This window comes from Protopterus annectens, chromosome 5.part0 (assembly GCF_019279795.1).
Source record: "Protopterus annectens isolate FY-2018-M chromosome 5.part0, PAN1.0, whole genome shotgun sequence".
Lineage (NCBI taxonomy): Eukaryota > Metazoa > Chordata > Ceratodontiformes > Protopteridae > Protopterus > Protopterus annectens.
The window spans coordinates 1,285,962,122-1,285,985,339 of NC_056735.1; the positions used below are offsets into that span (position 1 = coordinate 1,285,962,122).

Here is a 23,218-nt window from a genome sequence, read left to right on the forward strand (position 1 = left end):
TAGAAACATATAACATATTTTGCTTAAAAGTACTCTGCCAGAAAAAGAAACCTTTCAGTGACCTGATGTTTGTAAGTGTTATTTGGTCAGGAGTCTCAGGGTCCAGTGGAATGACTTTTTGACATATGAGAATTTTAAATGAGGAAACAGTTTTCAGAATGAGGTAAGCAGTATAAATATAGTAGAAGAAATTTAAAAATGTATGGGACACACTGATAACTTATAAAGTAAGACTTTTGAGAGTGCAGGTTGTTGGCAAACTGTTGTCGGTGGTTTAGTCAGCATGCAGATGTTTAACAGGCCAGTGAACAAGTAGTCCTACTTTCAGTGTCCATCCTGCCTGTGAATATATGTGAAGGCTGCCAGCCCAGCCAGATAGAATTTTGTGGATAATTCTGTCATTTGTAAATATTAATGTAAGCCACAGGCTTGTTCTCTTAAATGTGAAAAGCCTGTATTGGATGTTGAACTGAAAAAAATGTAACAACAGTGCACTCTGCTGTAAGAAAGCTGATAAGTCAAGCATTGTGAAATTCCTTGATCTAAAACTCGGAGCCAAGATGTCTAGAGAGCAGCATTCTGCCTATTATTTTGAGGCCAGGGTTAATGGCTAGAATTTACATGTATAATTTATTTAATTGCTCTAGCTTCCTGACCAGCTGCAAGATCAAAAGGGCTATTAACCTCTAAGTTTCTGTTAGCCTGGGGACCAGAAAGAAATGATGTAATCGGAAATGAATCAGTGGTATTGTGTTATCAATTTAAGGATAGAAAAAATGAGGCCTTTTAGCATTTGTCTTGAGCACATCCAACTTACCAACAATCTGCCTGTGTTCTATATGTAAGTTCATTTTAGAATTGTGTTTTCTCTTAGATATAGCTAGGAACTACAAAGATTAGATTAGTTTTTTTCTTTATTGATTTCAGAACTTTTCTACTGTATTATTTTAAGCATTTCTCTGAACTCTTTACTAGCACTGTGTAGTAAGAAGTATTGTCTTTTATTTATATTATTTATTATTAAATATTTTTAAACCTTTCAACTGTGGCTGGTTTGTGTAGAGATAATTTAAGCTCTAGAGTACATTGCATGTATATAGTGATACCGGCCAAGCCACTCCAATAAACCTTGACTGTTCAGCTGCACCTACCATTTGGATAATAATATTGCAGTGTAATTGGACACCCTTTCATAAGGGCCTATTAGTAGCTGATAAATATTAGTGGGTGGTGGCAAGTGGTACTACCGTATAGTGTGGGTAAAAGGGACACAGCTGGATAACCTGTGGCAGCCATCCCCAGGAGTGTCTGTGTGGTTGTATATAACTCTTATCTCAGAGTGTGTGTGTGTCAGCTACTTCGGCAGGGACGCAAAGCACTGGTTGGCAGAGAGGGTGCTGGAGGTTTTAGCTTGCCCACTAGGCTGAGATCTGCACCCTATAGCTGTGTCAGTAAGGAGTCTTATTGGAGGCCTGGAGACAAAGGGAGAAACCAGCCCCAGACTGACTGTGATCTCTGTGTGCTCTTAAGGGAAATTGTACTTTACTGTGTGTGGATGTGTTATCCTTTCCTATATGTACACCCCTCATTGGTGTTAGTGGTGAGAATTGATGCTCCTTTATTTCTGAGCCAGTGCACAGGCATCACATATTAATTGCTTGGCAGTGGTGGGGTATCCACACCACATATTAATTGGTTGGCAAATACTAATTGGTTTGTAGTGGTGTGGGTAGTGTGACTTCCTGTTGCTTGTGTACAGTGATCACTGAAGGTGTTTTTGTACTCTAAATCAGCTATGCAGTGAATACTCAGAGTTCAAATCACAATTGTTTTATTTCTTTTGTTAGCTTAGTTAGTCAGGAAGAGCAGGCAAGCATGTCAGCAGAGGAGTACAGAAAGATGACAAGGTGCCAGCTGGCTGAGATGTGCCAGGCTAGGAGACTGGTGCTTGGAAACCTGACTAAGGCAGACATGATTGCAGTTTTGGTCACAACTGAATCAGAAAACAGCAACCAGGAGAATGATCAGACTAGCAGTAGATATGTACCACACTCAGAGAATGGAGAGCTCAACCTTTCTGCAGACTTAAAAATCCATCTGGAGCTAAAGAGACTTGAGTTGGAGGCCAGGCATTTAGAAATAGAACCAGCTGAGAGACTGAGGTGTCTAGAGAGTGAGGACAATGAGAAACTGCAAAGTTTGCAGGCTGAGGAACATGAGAAAATACTATGCCTGGAAGCTGAGGAAAAGGAAAGGCAGACACAGCATGAAAGGAGATGCTGACTCTTCGCCAGAGTCATGGAGGTAATGGGAAAGGGAGTGACTGGACCCCAGAAGCATAAAAGTTCAGTACATTTCTTCTGCAGTTTACAGATGGGGATACTTTTGATAGTTTCATTCATATGTTTGAGAGGGTATGTTGACCAAAGGCTCGTGTTACAGTTCCTGACCCTTTACTCCATGGTAAAGCTGTAATTGTGTTGTCTAAACTTGCCGATTGTGAATATTTTGATTATACTACTGTTAAGTACTGTTTGTTAGAAATGTTTAAGCTAATACCTCAAACTTATAGGAAAAAGTTTTATGAGCATAGAGGCAAGGCAGATGAAAGTGTGTGTGTGAATATGTTGCTGAACTGAGCACTTATTTTCATAGGGGGTGTGTGGATATCAGGTCACCACTTTTGAAGGGCTTGCAGACATTTTGTTGAGGGAACAAGCCCTTAGCACTTTGCCTGAGGACATGAGGATTTGGTTAGCTGATAGACAAGGTGCTACTTCAGATACTTTGGGGAAGAAGGGAGACCTATACCTAGCAAGCAGGGCATCCCTGCACAGAAAAGGGATCCCCAGTACTGCTCATGGCTCTAAAGGAACCCATGGTGGGTAGCACAGACTGCCCCAACAGAATCTGGCAGTAGCAGGGGAAGCCACTAGTCCAGGTATATGTCCAGGACCTAGTGTTAAATGTTTTGAATGCAACCAGTGGGGCCATGTGGCATACAGATGTCCACAGAGGCAAGGGGGGAACAAAAGGTGAGAGAGCCAGTAAGTGAGAAAGACAAAATGCCAATAGTAGGTTGTCTTGAGACAACAAGGGTACCAAACTACCATCCTGCAGATGCCCTGATAGGGAAGGATTTGGATGAGGCAGTACCATGTGCTTATGCAGTTACAGGCTAGGAAACAAGCATGTGGGTCTGGTAGCCCAGGAAGGACCCCGATAGACTGCATAATTGCAGCCAGGACTGGTGAGGTGGTTACTTCAGGGAGGGAGCTACTCTGTAACAGTGAGACTGAATGTGAGCCACAGCTGCTTATGGGTACTGATGTTTCCTTGGACAGAGTGACTGCAAAGGTAGAGGTGAGTAGTAGTACCCAGACTGACAGTGAGGGACCACTGTCAGAGGATGCCAGACTTCCTGTGGAAGGGGAGCTAGGAAGGGCTACAAAGAGAGAGTTGAGACAGGTACAGCTCTCAGACCCTACATTGCAAGGCCTGAGGCAGGTAGATAGGGAGGCACCTGATTCTCAAGAGAAGGGGGAAATCTGTATACTGAGACAAAGGGTTACTCTATACAGAGTGGACTTCTGAGGAAGAGCTAGAAAGTGAGAGGGTACAGCAGTTGGTAGTGCCTAGAGCCTACCATCTGGCACTTCTAGCCATTGCCCATGATATTTCCTTTGCAGGTCATATGGGCATAAAACATACGCAGATACATATTATGCAGAACTTCTATTGGCCTGGAGTTTCCAAAGATATAACAGGGTACTGCAGGACCTGTGAACAGTGCCAAAAGGTAGGGAAGGCAAGAAACAAGGTGAGAGCTCCTTTGATGCCTTTGCCTGTGATTCAGAAGTCATGTCAGTCGGTAGCTATAGATATTGTGTGGCCTCTGAGTACCCCGTGTTCCACAAGGAAAAGTATATCCTAGTGGCAGTGGATTACACTACATGATACCCTGAGGCAGTGGCGCTGTCCTCCATTAAGGCAGAAAAGGTGCCAAATGCTTTGTTAGAGATTTTCAGCAGGGTAGGTTTCCCAGAAGAAATACTGACTGACAGGGGTTCCAATTTCATGTCAGACCTGCTGGCTTGTCTGTGGAAGTACTGTGGGATAAAGCACCTGAAGACCACCCCCTACCATCCCCAGACTAATGGTCTTGTTGAGGGGTTAAACTCTCATTCAACTCCATGCTACAGCCATTTGTAGATCAGTTTAAGAGGGAGTGGGACAAATATTTGCCCTATCTGTTGTTTGCTTACAGAGAGGTTCCCCAGGAATCCACAGGTTTTTCATCCTTTGAGTTGTTGTATGGGCATAGGGTGAGGGGAACTCTAGATTTAATTCGAGATGAGTGGGAAGGTTAGTGAGAATCTCACAAGGAGTCTGTTGTGGCATATGTCCTAAACCTCAGGACAAGGTTCAGGGAACCCATGGGCTAGGCCCAAGAAAACCAGGCAGAAGCCCAGCAGCAGAAAAAGGTCTGGTAAGACAGGAATGCTCAAGCTAGAGAGCATGCTTAGGGCAGCAGGTAATGGTTCTCATTCCTGTCAGACACAACAAGCTGCAAGGAGCTTGGGAGGGACTCTACAAGGTGGTAAAGAAAGGTAAGTGATGTTAACTACATGGTGGAACTGTTAGGCAGGAGGCAGGGACCCAAATTGGACCATGTTAACATGATGAAACCTCACCATTATAGAGAGGCCCTTGTGCTGAGTATTTGCAGTGGTGTGCAGGAGGTGTTTGAGGAAGAACTGGTGACTGATTGCCTCAGTGAGGCTCGGAATGACACCTCAATGGAAGGGGTAGCAATGTCCAAGCAGCTATCTCCTACCCAGTTTTGAGCAATCCGAGCAGCGTTACAGGAGTTTGGGGACATGTTCACTGGGAAACCAGGGTACCCCCCACCTGATGCAGCACCAGGTGGAAACAGGACCCCAAAGGCCTATTAGGCAGTCCCCTTATAGGGTGCCTGAGAGAGTCAAACAGACTCTGAGGGAGGAGATACCAGAGATGTTGGAACTAGGGGTAATTCAAGAGACCAACAGTCCCTCTGCCTCCCCAGTGGTGCTGGTGCCAAAGGAGGATGGCAGCACCAGGTTCTGTGTGGACTACAGGAAATTAAATAGTCACACAGAGTCAGATGCTTACCCCATGCCTAGGACAGATAAGGCCCTAGAGCAGCTGGGTGGGACTTAGTATCGTACCACCATTGATCTTACCAAGGGTTACTGGCAGGTGCCCTTGACTCCTAGTGCTAGAGAGAGGTCAGCCTTTGTGACTCCTTTTGGCTTGTATGAGTTCACAAAGATGCCCTTTGGGATGAAAAATACTACAGCAACTTTCCAGAGGCTGGTACATCATATCCTAGCAGGAGCAGGAGGGTTTGCCCTTGCTTGCCTTGATGATATTGCCATCTACAGGCATTCCTGGCAAGAGCACCTTCAGTATGTCATGGAGGTGCTGGGCAGACTACAGAGGGCAGTGCTGACCATTAAGCCCATCAAATGTCAGATGGGTATGGCAAAGGGCTCCTACCTGGGACATAGAGTGGAGAGTGGTAAGATCAGGCCAGAACCTGCCAAAGTAGAAGCTATTCAAGCATGGCCTGCACCTGTTACCAAAAAGCAGGTTTGGGCATTCTTAGGGACAGCAGTGTACTACAGAAAGTTTGTCCTCAGTTATAGTACCATTGTGGACCCCAGCATGTGAGCAGGCATTCCAGAAGCTTAAAGAAGCTTTGGGAGGGCCCCCTGTGTTAGCCAGTCCAGATTACAGCAAAGAATTTCTTGTGCAGGAGGATGCTTCAAACCATGGGGTGGGGGCTGTACATAGTCAGATTTCTTCAGAGGGAGAAGAGAACACAGTGGTTTATCTCAGTCATGGGCTCCAACCCAGGGAGGCATGCTATGCAGCTGCAGAAACTTCAGCCTTATCTGTATGGAAGAAAATTCACTGTACTGACAGATCACAAACCCCTAACATAGTTACACAGAACCAGCCAGGAAAAAAAGCCAAGTTGCTAAGATGGAGCCTAGGGTTGCAAGCATATCATATGTCAGTGCAGCATCGCAGTGTCATTAGCAATGCCAATGCTCTCAAGACAGGGAATGGGGTAAGGTATATTCAGATAGTCCTAAACCTCTCAAGCAACATTTCTCAAGGGTCACTTGAAAAACTAGCTTGAGTTCTTTGGGGGGGGGGTGAAGATAGGTCAAGGCTGCCAGCCTAGCCAGATAGAATTTTGTAGATAGTTCTGTCATTTGTAAATAGTACTATAAGCCACAGGCTTGTTCTCTTAAATGTGAAAAGACTGTATTGGTTGTTGAACTGAAAAAAATGTAACAACAGTGCACTCTGCTGTAAGAAAGCTGATAAGTCAAGCATTGTGAAATTATTTGATCTAAAACTCAGAGCCAAGATGTCTAGAGGGAGGCATTCTGCCTATTGTTTTGAGGCCAGAGTTAATGGCTAGAATTTGCATGTATAATTTCTTTTATTGCTCTGGCTTCCTGACCAGCTGCAAGATCAAAAGGACTATTAACCTCTGAGTTTCTGTTAGCCTGGAGACCAGAAAGAAATGATGTAATCTGAAATGAATCAGTGGTACTGTGATATCAATTTAAGGACAGAAAGAATGAGGGCATTTAGCATTTGTCTTGGGAGCATCCAACTTACCAGTACTCTGTCTGTGTTCGATATGTAAGTTTATTTTAGAACTGTGTTTTCTCTTAGATATAGCTAGGAACTATGAAGATTAGATTATTTTTTTCTGTACTGATGTCAGAACTTTTCTACTGTATTATTTTAAGCATTTCTTTGCGATCTCTGAACTCTTGACTAGCACTATGTAGTAAGAAGTATTGTCTTCTGTTTTTATTATTTATTATTAAATATTTGAAACCTTTCAACTATGGCTGTTTTGTTTAGAAATAATTTAAGCTCTAGAGTGCTTTGCATGTATATAGTGATACTGGCCAAGCCACTCCAATAAGCCTTGACTGTTCAGTTGCACTTACCATTTGGATAATAATATTGCACAGTATAATCGGACACCCTTTCATAAGGGCCTTTTAGTAGCTGATGAATATTAGTGGATGGTGGCAAGTGGTACTACTGTATAGTCTGGGTAAAAGGGGCACAGCTGGAGAACCTGTGCCAGCCTTCCCCAGGAGTGTCTATGTGGTTGTATATAACTCATATCAAAGTGTGTGTGTGTGTGTGTGTGTGTGTGTGTGTGTGTGTGTGTGTGTGTGTGTGTGTGTGTGTGTGTGTGTGTGAGTGTGTCAGCTACTTGGGCAGGGACTGGAAACACTGGTTGGACAGAGAGGGATCTGGAGGTTTTAGCTTGTCCACTAGGCTGAGATATGAACCCTATAGCTGTGCCAGTGGGGAGTCTTATTGGGGACCTGGAGACAAAGGGAGAAACCAGCCCGAGACTGACTGTGATTTCTGTGTATTCTTAAGGGAAATTGTACTTTACTGTGTGTGTATATTTATTATCCTTTCCCTATATGGACACTCCTCACTGGTGTTAGTGGTGAGGACTGATGCTCCTTGATTGCTGGGCTAGTGCACGGGCATCACACTGCCTATTTGCATTATTATTTTTTGTTTTGTTTTGTTATCCTTATTTTAAGAAAAGGATCATGAATATTTGTCCATGTACTTCATATGCCTGCTCCTCATCGTTAACCAATATCCACAGCACAGCAGAAGAAAAAGTGTTTCTGTATCACATGTAAATGTTAGAGCTGACTTCAGTGGCCTGCTACAGGTTATTACCTTTGTCATATCCTCTTTTGATATTCAAAGTTTGATAGAGTTAAGAATTTTCAGTAATTCACTTGCATGGATGCACACACCTCTAACTTGTTATGATATTACATTCTACACCACAGGGCCACTCCCTTCTCTCTTAGGTTCTTTCCTCCTGTGCTTATAATTCAGATACTAATGTTAGTGTTTCTAATGAGAACTTCCCTGTGTTAGTTTTCTGAAACTCATAAACCTTCAAAAGGTTCCATAGTTTAACAAATCACTAGCCAGGACCCATACAAGACTACCTGTATTGCATGAGAAAGGAGCTGATATTAAGCACTGCCAGAAGTACTGTCCTTCAAATTGACAACCAGCAGGGGGCATAATAACTCTGAGGTCTGCATTACTGAGTTCTGGTAATGATAGGAGCTTGCAGAAATGTCTTTCTTGTCAACAAAGTTATTGACTGACCAATTGTGGAAGCTAAGAAATCTATAAGACTGACATCATTCAAAGCAGCTTTTCTCAAACTCTACCTATGATAGCCTCACCTTCTTTATTAACTATGAGCTTTCCCTCAACTATTTAGGAATCAAACTCCTGTCATTGACCAATGCCAAGTGGCGTATGGCAGCTCTATTTACAGCAGTTACATTGGTGTACATTCTTCAGTGTTAGTGCAAACTGTCTTATTTAAACACATCAGACATTGCAAAGGACCAATCCCCCAAATTTCTTTGAAGACTTAGGAGTTAATGGAGTATCAAGTAGTCTACTCCCCCGAGCCTGACTGAAATTTTACAAGGTTAGCCAGCTAGATTTGCAAAGACTCACACATGTTCTTCCACAGGGACAGGCACATTGCTGGACAAATAATTGCTTTTTGATGTTTTATGGGCCTGGTGTTCAAGTATGTGGTACTTCCTCCCCAGGGAATACAGTCTGATGTCAGAATCATACATTGATGCCCTATAGCCTGATACTTACCAGTGACTCACTCATCACATTACATAATGCGTTTCCAGGCTACATCTTGCTGCAACTAGGACTAGTGGAATTCCTTCTTCCTTCTCTCTCGTCATTCCCCCAGAATAGGGGGTTCTGCAAATCTGAAAATCCTTTTATCAGAGAAAAAGAGAGAGAGAGTGAGATGTGAGGCTTCCTGCCATATCTCTACTGCAGATGTGTAGCATCTTAAGAAGACTGCCACAATCAGTCTGCCTTCTTCACAGAAGTGCATAAACCAAGATCAGAGGAGTAAGACTGAGGAACCTTGATTCATCCTTCTTATTGAAACTGTCCTGAGTGGTGGCATTTTTGTTGTCTGAAAGCATCTCTTCTGCAAGGAGGGAAGTGAGCTATACAAGCCCCAGTAGAGTAGAGTAGAGAAGAGAGGAGTGTATCCTTAGTAAACATTGTAGGGCAGATTCCTTAATGGCCTCTTTGGTCCAGTACAAGTCACAATGACTTCAACTAATTTCCAGATTACATTCCAATACTGATTACAGTACCAATGACAGGGTAAGAAAAGAGTCTTTATCATGTTTTTTAAGTACTAAGATGCCTTAGTTAGCTGTCTTACTTTTCAGATTTCTAGTACTCCTGCATGGAACAGGCTTTGACAAAGGCAGCAAACTTTACTGAATATAGGACCAAAAAGACTGAGTATCTAAGCCTACAACTATACTTTCTGTAACAGAATACATTACAGGTCTTGATGGCAGGCACATCAGTAGTAGATTGGGAAACTTACTTGGACACCAGTCTTACTCATGGAAACTGCCCCCCAGGAATGGGGGCTTTAAGTAAGTGTGTTAGAACTATTTGAAAGGCTTTTCATCCTAATCTCTCTGGAAGCTAATTTGTGATCAGGCCACATACTGCACTGATGAGATAATTTCTCCATGATGTACCATATGATCAAAAAACAGGCATCTGCTCATACTACCTGGAAAGGGAGGTGATATGGGTGTGCCAGATGCACAGTGGCCCAGGCATCACTTTGACAGCTTTTCAGCTACCAAGGAAAGTCTATGTATTACTGGAATTTCCCACTCTCCACTTCAGGCCTGTCCTGGAATTGTGGATAAAAGGATTCCGCTTAGGCAGGGTTTCCTACAAATACCTGGATGTCATCTTTTTTACCACAAAGGGGACTGCATTCCTTATTTTTTCTATTCAACTTAGCAGAGTAAGAGGCACTGATAGTGGATGATTCTTTTCTCTTGGAAGATTTTGGTATACCTTGCCATCAACTAATGTCATTCCATACCTAAATCACACCATTCAATAACTAAATTTCAAATTTTATTCTTGTTGCCTCAATACAGCCCAAAAAAGATATGGATTTAGGCTTTCAGTCTCTTACAGTTCATTAAAGTATCAAAGTACAAGCTAAGAATGTCCCTTAAGATGGAAAAGACAACTAGTTACACTTCATATCTGAGCAGCTAACACGTATCCGCTTCTGGTAGGAGTTGAGACATGTGAGAAAGAAGCTTTCTATTCCTTATATTCTTCTAAGTGAAAGATATTCTTCCGTTAAGTAGAACAATACCCAGTGTTACTTTATTTGGTTAGTTTTCTGGCACTCCTGATCTATTTAAGGCACCTGTATGACAAGTGTCTAGTTACTCCTTGTTCAAGTTGTGTGGCATTGGTATCTCTGAATGTCATGACCTGTGGACTACAGAAATAAAGCCTAGCACTGGCTTGTTTTGTATTTTCATAAATTGGTGTTATGTGTCAGCCTTTTCAAGAACCCTTTTTCTCCTTGAAACTTGAAATTAATAACTGGTGGGCATATCTATTCACTTTCATCTATCTCTGACGTTGGTCTACTGGTGTTATCCTTTGAACTCACGTGATTTTCAAGTTGCAGACGTATATCTAACAGGATCCCTATATGATTTTTCACAAAAAGCATGTGTTCCTGAGAACTGGTGCATTCCTCCTTCTGAAAGTCATGTCAAAATTGTCTTTAAACTGACACGTACATATTCCTCTTTTCTTGCTGGAACAGAAGCAATGAGACAGACAGACATATTCTTACCCCAGAAATGTGCTGCCATCTCAATGTTTATCTTGGACACCACTTTTATAAGCTTAAGGACTTTCTTTAGTGCAGTGATGCTTAATGACTTGAACTTTTAATTCTGATGTAGAAATGCTGATATCCCAGAGTTTCATGAATGGTAGACTTCTGAGTCCTTCCATCAGCATCAGCCATCTGGGAAGGTTTACTTTTTACTGTCTAAAATCCTTTCCAGCAGCTATCTAGTGCAGAAGGCCTAAACATTCAGGTAAAATGCATATGTTTCTAACCCGTGAAGTGGCTTTCTGCAGTGGGGACGGATTATTCTAATACTGTCCCCAAGTTAAGAATGGTCTCTCTATCCAGCCATCTGTTTATGGCTTCACCTGTAAGTCAGGCTAGTTTATTATTTATTTCTGAACTCCTTTTTATTCATGTGTCTTTCAAGGTAAGTTTGTTCATTGCATGGTGGGAGTCTATCTGAAAAGTGCCCTAATCCAGTATATTACAACATAATATATGCCAACTGGAAGTCTTTGAGCACTGGACATTTTAAACAATGCCAAAATGCTGATACCAGAAGAGGAGATCTCAGCATTCACCATGCCAGAAGGCCTTCTAAAAGATCAGCTGAATGGTACTGTTGTTGATGTGTCTGCTATTCCTTTGTTTAATGTAGTCTGAAAAACAGTACACTAATGTCTCCAGTAAGTTACTGCAGAACACAACTAACACAGAGACCAGGGCATCTAATCTAGATCTAGTGATATTGGTGAGACTGCATTTGAAGCAGTTGAAACAAGATACTAGCTCACTAAGAGGGCAACAACCTCTTTTGCTGGTGCAAGGTTTTTCGTGGTACCTTTTTGTTTTTTAACTAGTTTGTCGTATTTTTGTGGTTCTTTTTGGCAACACCTCCAATATTTAATTCAAAGTTTTAATTTCCATTCAGAATACAGTTTGAGTAATTGCATTTATTTAAACTTTATTTGTTTTAATATTGTTACACACTCAAGTGTGCTAGCTTGCACTGCACTTGAATTGATTCTAGTGCTGTTTTAGCTGCTTTTCAGTAAAAAAAAAAACAAAACAAAACAAAAAACAAATTCTAATCTTGTTTCCTGCCTTTCCTTTAACTAGTCTAGTCCAGATACAGATTTGCTGTATCCAGGACTGTTTCTAAGCTACTGAGCCCCCCAAGCCTTTCTATGTTGGAGGGAAGCCTTCTAGCGTATTAGTGGGAGTGGTAAGCACTAGGTAGCCTATCTATCACAAGAGGAGTGGTTTCTGGCCCAGAAATTCTAGTTTATTGGCCATTTGGGCAGTGTTTCCATTTCTTTCACCTTTCTGGTTTAAAAGCCCGCGTTTGCACTTTCCAATTTTCCTGTAACTAGTCAAGTCCAGATACATATTTGCTGTATCCAGGACTGTTTGTAAGTTTCTGAGCAGTACCAAAGTCTGCTCTTCAAATTTTCCCTTAGATCTGCTAGTTCTCTCCTCTCCTGCACTTTTACTAGCTTATTAGTCTAGCACTTTACCAGACTTCTTGTAGCAGTTATTATAGCACACAAAAGTGCTACCAGCACTGAATGTTATAGAAGGAAACAGCTCCAGTACTTATTATTAATGCCCACCCCTCCAGGCATGTCTAAAGGTCAGTTCCCTGTGCTTTCTCCTATTAAACTGGTGAACTTGGGCATCCTGAGGCAATGTAGAAATTGCCTCATGTACACTGACAAACCTCTCCTCTTACCTCCCAAAACTCAGACTTGCGAGAGATGCACTTATATATCCAAACTGGAAGCCACGCACTCTGCAGCCAAGACCAGAATAACTAGTCAAGAGGAGAAGGTCAACACTTGCACCACACCACATGGAACATATAGCCCTCCAGAACACACACCAGCACTGCCTTCACATAAAAACACAACCACACACCCACCTTTGTGAAGGCTCACAATAAAAATCTACTCAAACAGCACAGACCTCCAAGGCAGAAATGCCCTCGACCACCACACAGCACTAATCATGAGACACATAACTCTCCTAAACACTGTGCCACTCAACAAAAGCCCCTAAGGCAAAACAGCCTGCCCAACACACTAGTCATAGGTGACTCAATAGTGAGGCACACTGATGTCCCACTCACTAGGTTAAATAAGGAGAAAGTAACAGTCAGCTGCCTGTCAGGTGCCAGGATCCACCACATAACACACGCACTCAGTTACCTCAACAACAGGTACAAATATAACTCTGTCATTGTACATGTGGGTGTGAATGACCTGAGAAGTACCTCCCTGAACTACATGAAAAGAGACAGGGAGGAGCTCTCGGACTGTGTAGCCCAGGCAGGTATGACCCTAGCCCTAAGCAGCATTCTACCATGACCCAGAATGATACCACAGTACAAGCAGAAAATGACTGATTTCAACAATTGGCTAAGTTTCTGGTGTTATTCTAAGAGGATCTAGAATCTGTCTGCCTGGGATGACATGACTGAGGGACCTCGATGCTTTGTCAGTGATGGCCTGCATTTGTCACCCCTGGGCTTTCGGATACTAGCCAAGGCTCTTTCCACCCCTACAATGTCTTTTTTAGGTGGTGTTCCAAAGACCAAATTACCACTGTAACAGCTACAAACATATGCAATCTGAGGGTCATGCTGCTCAATGCTAGAAATCTAAATCTCAAAATGCACTTGCTCAAAGCACTCCTTAAAATGGAGAACATCAATATTTGTGCTGTAACAGAGACCTGGTTCAAAGCAGCAGAAAGCACTCCTGCACTACCAGGCTATAAGTCATTCCACAGCGTTTGGCCCCAGAACTTGGACCAAAGCTCTAAAGGCAGTGGTGTTTCCATATTCATAAAGGATGTGCAAACCTCCAGATGGGTAACCCAGCATAACGCATCAGAGATACTTCAGGTGCAGCTAATACTGAGTAAGACAGGGATTCAGGTCGTAGCCTGCTATAGGTCCCCAGCCATGTCCCAAGATTCATACTCCATGTTCCTAAGCACCCTGGAGAAGATCAGGGTCCATCCTAACACTCTCATACTGGGCAACTTCAACAACCCCTCCATTAACTGGGAAAACTACTCATGTACCAATACACTTGCCCAATGTTTCCTGGAATTCATTAATTCCAATGCCCTCAACCAGCTTGTTCTTACCCCAACTAGAGGTAGCAACATCCTTGACCTGGTCATTACTAACATGAGCGACCATTGCTCTACACCAATAGTCAGCTCCTCCCTGGTTAGATCCGACCACAAACTAATCACCTGGGAAATCCACCCCTCCTCCCCCGTAAAGGTAACCACCATGAAAAAATTCTCCAAAACTAACTTTTGGCTCCTAAAAACAGGGGTGGATAACTTCATGGCACCCATGCAAATGGACAGTAGTTGCATAACCTCTGAATCATACACCAATGTACTATATGAACACATACAAAAATGCATGGATCTCACCATACCCAATAGAACCAAGATGCTCTCCTCCAGATAAAGGAAGCCAATTTGGTGGTCCCCTGCCATAAACAAACTCTACAATAGAAGGATGAAACTGATGTGGAATAAGGTGAAATCCCAAGTTTGGAAAACCTCCCTTATCAGCCGCAACAAGAAGTTGAGATCCGTCATCAAATCCTTTAAAGCTAGCTATGAAAACAGAATTGCAGCAGATAGTAAAGACATCTACAAGGCCTTCTATAGTTATGTAAAGAATCTCCATGGTAATATCCAGATTTGCTCTGAGCTACTGCACAATGGTACCTCCTATAATGAGCTAACAGATATTGCCAATATACTGGCCAACAGAATCAGTGCCAACTTTACCCCCCCCCAAGGACCAGTCACAATACCAGTAGATTGCCAGGCACCCAGTATTACTGCTGTACAGGTTAAAACAGCACTGTCCAACGCTAAGAATACAGCTTCTATGGGACCTGACAATATCCCTGGTTGTGTTCTACTTGAACTACAGAGTGACCTGGCACCTCACCTGTGTGCCCTGTTCAATCCCAGCCTCACCTCAGGTTTTGTCCCTACCTAATGGTGTGCTGCTGCAGTCATCCCTCTCCACAAAGGAGGAGCGACTACAGACCCTGGGAACTATTGCCCCATTAACCTGATGAGTCTAAAGCTATGGAACGCATCATCATGGACCTAATAAACAAGGATATAGAGAATCTCCAAACTCTGGATCCCAAACAGTTTGGTTTTGTGAAGGGTAGATCATGCCTGCTCAACCTGGTTGACTTCTTTGAGTCAGTCACCAGAGCTGTGGATGAAAGCAAGGTGGTTCATACAGCCTACCTTGATCTGGCCAAGGCCTTTGATACCATTCCCCACTCAGGAATCATAGAAACACTCACTAAGCTAGGCATCAACCCATATATCACTAGGTGGGTTGCAAACTGGCTCACAGATAGAACCCACAGTGTGAAAGTAGTAGACTCCAGGTCAGACTGCCAACCATTCACAAGTGGAGTCCCACAGGGTTCGGTCCTGGGTCCTCTCCTGTTTGGTATCTACTTCTCTGAAGTCCAGGCCAACACAAAGGGACTCTGGCTGACAAAGTTCACAGATGATTGCAAGTTGGGAGCTATTATTAACTCCCCAAGTGATGTTGACATCCTACAGAAAGGCCTCACTGAGACCAACGACGGGTGTCAAAACCATGGCCTTAAGCTCATTGCCAAAAAATGTGTCATCATTCCCTTTGGGAAAAACCCGATTCCCATGAATTACCACATCAATGGTAGTCCACAGAACACAGAAATCATTATAAGACATCTGGGAACACAGGTTGACAGTAACCTCTCTTTTGACCAGCGCATTGCCACTGTGGTCAGAAAGTCCTTCTATGTGGCACATCGCATTACTAAAGGTTTCGCATCCAGGAATAAAGAGGTTACTTCTACCTCTACTCTTCCGTCATTAGGCCAATCATCGAGTACAATGCCCCATTTGGCATGTACCACACTATGGACCTGCAACAACTGGAGAAGTCACAAAAGTACCTCACAAAGAGGATCCTAGGCCTTAAACACTTGTCCTATATAGACAGACTCAAAATGTTCCATTTATTTTCTGTCTCATATCGCCTACTTAGAGGTGATCTCTGCTTGACTTACAAAGCCATGTCTGACCCAGCTCTGTTAGAAATGCTACATCTAAAGAAATCCCAATCACACACTCCAGAGACCTGAACTTCATTACCACAATCAACAGCACATGCTGGAGGGACAGGTTCATACCCCAGAGACTGCCCATGCTATGGAATACACTTCCCATACATGTCAAACAGAGCACCTCACTGGCCCTCTTCAAGAGAAATCTTGATGAGTGGATGGGAAATAGAAAATTCACCCCGGGAATCACTCCAGTGGCTCTACTCGACAGAGGCACTGGGAACTAAGGTCGGGTGGCACGATGCCAGGGTAATCCTATGGGCTAGGTTTGTAAAGGCCCCAGGGCCATTAGCCTAGTTCACATCTATTTGAACCCATGAACCATATTGTCCATTTTTGATACTGCTCTATCTATAATTTACCAGTGCAGTTTGTATACTGTTAAAAGTTGATACTATATTTCCATTTGATGTTAATTTTGATGTGCAAACACCTTTGAATGATTTATATAGAAACTTTGCATTATAAAACATGAAGTCATTTATTTAATTTTTCTGAAATCAGTTTTAATTTACAAAAAATGCAGTCATTAAGCAATAAGAACAGTCAGGTAAATCTGAAAGGCACTTTTCAGTAATTTGCACCTAATCTTAACATGGTATACCAAGAGAAAATGAAACAAAAAATTATCTTTCTCTAAGTTTATATTACAATGTTCCAGAAAGACAACAATGGACACTGCTGGGCATCAGGAAATTATCACATGCAGAGAGCTAGTGGAGGTGGTGGGAATGTTAGACTAGAAGTTGAAAGCCCACATTGGCCACCTAAGAAGGCTCATCTTTCAGCTGGATGAGTCCCCTCACTGCCTGCCTGTACCATCACCACTTTATGGCAGGCCCCAATGGGGAAGGTGATCAGTGTGCTGTCTGGCCTACCCCCTAGGTATCACATAGGCAGTGATACAGAAGGTCATAACCACATTAAACCACATCCCTGTGTTCCCTTCCCTCATACCTGTCAGCCTCTTAGTGTAAGAATTCTGGATAAAGCCAAAAATAATGGGTGTCAAAGGCCCAGAATAATGTCAAGATTTTTAAATATTGCACTTACAAACTTGGAAAGTTTCTAGAACATTTTCTGAAGGATATGAAGTCTGAAACTCAAATTTTGCCTCCATGATTTGCCAAAAATACTAATTTTATGAGGGACAAACAAAAACATGAAGCAAAAATCAGGGCATTCTGCTAAATTCTGGACGGTTGAGAGGTAAGATTGAATATCAGTGGCCTCCCTTGAGGACCTTATAATAGCTCCTTTCAACAGTGTGACAGCGCTTCCCCTGTCAGTCTTTGTCTATGATAGATTCGTATGCATTTGCACTACTGACCTACTGGGTCTTGTTATTACCTCTACATTCCCTTACACCCTTTCCTAGTTTTCTTTCTTCAGTAAATAAACATGGGTACTTGCACCACAATACATAAATAAATAAATAAATAAATAAATAAATAAATAAATGTGTAGCCTCCCTCTTCCCTATTTCCATCCTTACCGTCCCTGTTTCTGTTGTACATTCACCTCTGCCTCCGACTCCTTCTTCCTACTGTCTAATATATTAATTCCACCCATTTTTATTGTCAGAAACAGGTTTTATCATTACAGTGGCCTCTTTAAAGTTACTCTGTTGTTTTTGCATCTTCTCACATCTTAGCACATGTGCGCTCCATATTTATTTTCTGTTATGTCTTTATTATGGTTCATTAGATCTAGGATTTTTTATTCGACTTACGTTTTTGCCCTTCAGAAATGTTTTCTTTCTTTAACATTTTTAATTTTTTTAAGTTGTTAGTGTGACTTTAAAGTGCAAAGTGGCATTTCAGTTACTTGGGTTTAAATTGTTTAAATATACTGAATTCTCATAATAATTCTTTTATTATGACTGTCTATGGAAGTATGACACTTTGGCAAGAGTGAAAAAATAATAAAAACTTTCTTTTAAGCAGGGTAAAGAGAAATAATATTTTGTCACTGTTCTCTTGCCACATATTTTGGTCTGTGCCACAGCCTGTAACTTCTTAAAAATACTTACTTCAAAGCATTGAGAAAGGATATAATACTTTCCAGAATGTTCATCTCCTTCTTGAAATAATATTTTAGGGTTCTTGTCCTGTGACCTGACTGCATTACATTAATTTCAAATAGTTGCTTCTCTGTTATATCCATTTTAAATATAAATACGTTTCAAGATTGTTCTCACGTCCTGTTTTATTCCCTCCCTTTAGAATTTAAGCCACATTTTATGCAAAAGCAAAATGAAAGTGAGGCAGGGATTACTCCTGCATTTTTCCTGCTATTGTATTTGCAAAAACTCCTCTTTGTTGTATGTTAGAAGCCGAAATGCTTACGAATCATGTGAATCACTGCAAAATTCAAGGCACTTGAGTCTTGTGACCATTTATGCCTTACCAGTACCCACCTTTAGGCTGTACTTCCTCTCTTCAGGAGGGCTTGGACAGTGAAGCCAGGATGATTTTGCCAATCCCCATCCAATCACCCAGGTCCCATTTGAAGGAAAATAGTGTATTACAATGTTTAATTTGCAGGGGGAGTCTGTGTGAGAGATGCCACATTTAATTTAACTTTTGGTGAAGATTTTGATCCTGGTTTTGGTATGTGCAGGACTATTTGATTTGTGGTCACACAAGAAACCCAGATCCACTGGGTCCCTAATAGTTAAGGAGGCAAAGCATATATCTCCCCTCCATTTATAAGATACGAAAGAAATGGGCAGAACTTCCAATCTTTTATTGTAGCTACAACTTTCTTAAGCTTGGAAATTTGAGTAACTGAATAATATTAAAGAACAGCACTAAAAACAGTTGTAAAAAATGAAATTGATCGGATTCGGGCTTGTTGATTTATGCATTAAAACTGTCAGATCTATTTTTGCTTTCTGAAGACAGTAACTGAAACTAATATTTTCCCTGAATTTGTCCTTGTTTTGCTATTTACCAACTTGCTTAATTGTTTTATTTATTATTAATTTTATTTTGTTTCTTTAAAATATTTACTTTTCAAAGTTATTAGTGTAACTGGCACGTTGTGGCATTTCAAACACTTGGATTTGAGTCAGCTTAATATGCTGAATTCTCACAACTCTCTTATCATGCCTGTTTCTGGAGGTATGTTTTATTGTCCTCAATCGGTAGGTAGAAAATCCATTTTCTAAAGTTGCACAAAGAGAAACAATATTGTCAACAGTGCTCTACTCTGCTTTGTTACCTGTTGGAGCCTGCAACTGTGAATGGAGGAAGTTTAGAATCTTAAAAGCATTACTAATATATACCTCTCTACCTGCAGACATTGAAAACACAAAGGTCCTTGAAACGCCAGTACATCCAGCCAATAATCTGGACATGTAATTAGCATAAAATTCCAATATCAAATAGAAAACATTTAGGACTCAGTGTGAGATACAGTTTAGAAACATTTAAAAACATAGAGGGATAAAGATGGGAAACTATAAGCAAATTATCAAGGAGACAGTGTAAAATCTATAGATTTAAATAAACTGTATTGCAAAATTCTACCAAAGTCATTTATTTTTGCTACAGAAAAAGACAGATATAAAATGTGTCCTCTTTTTTATTACTGTCATGTAGAGTGGTTTTCTGTGTAATAGACTGCTTCAAAAATCATATGTGATGAGTAGATTTGAAGGCATAAATCAAGCCTGAAAGTAGACACATTCCTCAAGAAGTATGGACATCCTGCGCATGGGTAAACCATGCATGAAAACAGAAACATTCCTCCAAAACAGGGACAGCTGATGGGTAGGCTTATTGTCTCCTTCCCCCATTGAGAAAATGTAATGTATACTTGGCTGTAAATTGCCTGATTTTTAGTCTGTGGTATAATAAACATTCTGTAGTCTGCCAACAGGGTAAACAGATGAAACTAGTCAACTCAGAAGAGCAGGGACAATATAAAAGTCTCTGTCATATAACTTTGAGAAATAAACTCAACCACAGGTAAATATGAAAGGCAAGTAAATTAAGAACCAGCAATGTATGATAGTGGGCTCCTATCAAGTAGTCAAACATTTACAATTTCAAATGACATATGGTCGAGTCCATATGTTCGAATTTGTAAATGTTCGAGTGTGCGAATGGAAATCTCCATAAGTGGAGGTTTCCATTCACTTCAATGTGGTGCGATCTCGGAGCTGGTATATTTAAGTAGTAGGGGTTGTGGGGGGTGCAGGGGGGCTTGTCCGTTGTGTTTTTATTTTTTTTATAGCTAGTTGAAGTTACGTAACTTCGAACATATGTGTTCGAACATATGTCAGTCGAAATTCCATAACTTTGACTATGTAATATAGACCCATGTTAGTGTGTGTCTTTCAATCATACCTCTCAACCTCTTAGTGCAAGAAATCTGGACAAAGCCCAACAAAATGAGGGAAAAAGGCCCAAAATAGGGACAGATTTTAAATATTGCTCTTATAAACATAAAGTTTCTAGAGTAACAGAGTTTGTTTAAACATACATTTTCTGAAGGATTTGAATTCTGAAACTTAAATGTATGTCATTATTTAATGACTTCAGTCCTCAGATCATCCCACTGATTTGCCAGAAAACCACAAATTCTATGAAGAACAGACCAAAAATATGAGTCAAAAATACTGTACATTCTGCAAAAATCTGTACAGTTGAGAGTTATGCTTTTCAATCAATTTTTTCTACTATAGTGCTTTACAAACATGTTGTGTTACTCATACCATTATTAATCAACACATAAGAACTTACGTTTCCACAATGATTCCATGTGATTACAGAGCTTGTAACAATAATGTACAGCAGTATTAGCTCAAGAAAGTAACTGCTTTTATCCAAAATGAGTAAAACATAAACAGCCTAAAAGTATCAATGAAAAACATTTTTCTTGCGGGGGATGTACTATCATACCCACCTGGAAAAAAATGCGTAAATATGTGTGTACATACACGCACACACACACACACATATATATATATATATATATATATATATATATATATATCTATATATATATATATATATATATATATATATATATTTCTATAGGTGCACTGTGTTATGTTGAGTGTGTGTGGTTGGCAGCTGTTTAATCGACTGCATATGATCGACTAAGCAGCTGATCAACAGATATGTGAGATTACACAATTATTGAGGTTGGAAAATGTACCCTTATCCCTGGGTTTCTGCAGTCTCAGAGGTAGTATATGTATATATACATATAGATATATATATATATATATATATATATATATATATATATATATATATATATATAGAAAAAAGGTAGGCTGTGTGGATAAACAGTGCTCAAGCAATAAACCAATATGAACGTAAAAAATATATAGTGAGCACTGAACACCACGGGAATGAGTAACTTAATAAAAGACTTTAATGAGCAGACTGTAACAAGCAGTAATGGTGAGCGTTTTCACAGTCAAGCTGCTTCATCAGACAATGTTCATCACACAGCTTCACCCATATATACATCACAAATAACTCTAAATGCAATTAAAAGCAATTTAAAATAAGAACAATTAAGATTTAAAAGACCAGTGTAGAGTTTCATAGAAACTGTTCTATAATATAGTTACACATATACATATTATCTACATAACATAAAAAACATAAGTTAAACAAAAGATGTACTAATATATGTATGAAAAACACTTAATTAGCATAATGGCCTATTGATCAAGACCAGTTTAATAGATACCTTATCATTGAGGCCTCTGCCCATATTCTCCATCATCCTAATATCCACTCAAGTTCCCTGTTTTCAATTATTTCTTCCTTTGGTGGCTCACTTCTGTTTTTATTGTTGTTCTTTGTTACTGTGTAAATGTTTGTGTTTATGTTGAACTTGGAGGAACATAATTTCATTCAACTGTGCACTTGTGTGTCGTTCAATGACAATGAAGTTATTTCTAATTTCTGATTTCTGACAGTCCTGTCATTATACCCTGGTAGTTAACCAAGAACTTCAAAAAGTCTGTGATGATTGGTATTTTACTAACTATTTGAATAGGTCTGCAATGACACTGTCATACTTAAGTAACCACTTACATAGGTTTGTGATGATATCGTAGTACGTAACTAACCATTTCTCTGAATCTGTAAAGGTGCTCTAATGTTTAACCGACCATTTAAATACATACATGCATACATACGTACATTCAAATATTTCAAGCATGGGCTCAGGTTTGGGTCTAATGTAACTAACAAACCTTGACTTCATCATTTCTGATTTTCTCGACTTTATGAATCTTTTTATACAACCTATAGTTCTACAACTATCTTTAACCAATTGGTTGATATGATTAGAAAAAATCAAAGCGGGATCTACCCATATACCCAAGTCCTTAAGTGAATCAACAGTTTCAATCACTGTGTGCTGTATTAAATATTCACTTTTTAATTTGTGTCTTCCATATCTCAAATGCTTAGTTTTGGATGGATTCATCAACATATTATTCTCTTGGACCCAGATGGTCAATCTAGTCAAGTTCTTTCGCAGGCATGCCCAGTGTGTAACACGTGTCAGTTTTCCCATTTTCAGGTCATGTGCATGCGGACTGTAGAACATCTCTGATGAGAAAGATAGATCTGAAACATACAAAAGTCTTTGATAATACTCGGGCACCTAATTAACTATTTGTCTATATCTGTAATGGTGCAGAACTATTCTTTCTTACCAGCTTTACATCCTTTCATTTTTATTCTATGTTTCAGTTCTATGTGAAGATACTATATGATACTGGAATTGTATATTAATTATTTTTTGTGAAGAAGTTTCAAAATCAGTATTTGTTCTTGCAATGCTCATTTTATAAATGCAGTAATATCTTTCAGGAGAATTACTGTGGATAAAATGCACCTTCCAGGGTCTTATAGTCGATCTACCTTTAGTGTTAAGACTCATTTTGACACTGGGTAGTCCATTGTTCCCCTATAATATCTACCTTGTCTAGTATCATTACTTACTCATAATTACATGATATACAAACCGTTAATGCCACAGCAATTACCATGAATTTCTATGGACTTACAAATCAAGCAGTGTCTCCTTAAGAATACATATGGGCGCTTTATTAAACATCAAGATAACTTTAAATTCATTAATTTTGTTCATCAGACTGCATCCATTATGAAATAGTATTTTTGATCTGCAAGCGTTTCATTTGTTATGAAAATGATGAGAAGTATGTTATTTAGTAGATATA

The 23,218-nt window shown here is 40.4% G+C and overlaps 1 protein-coding gene across 1 annotated transcript in view; it reads left to right on the forward strand.

Moving 5' to 3' along the window:
• LOC122802353 (E3 ubiquitin-protein ligase SH3RF3-like) overlaps positions 1–23,218 on the forward strand; it is a 2,381,113-nt gene that overhangs the window by 1,019,515 nt on the left and 1,338,380 nt on the right. The window lies entirely within an intron of this gene.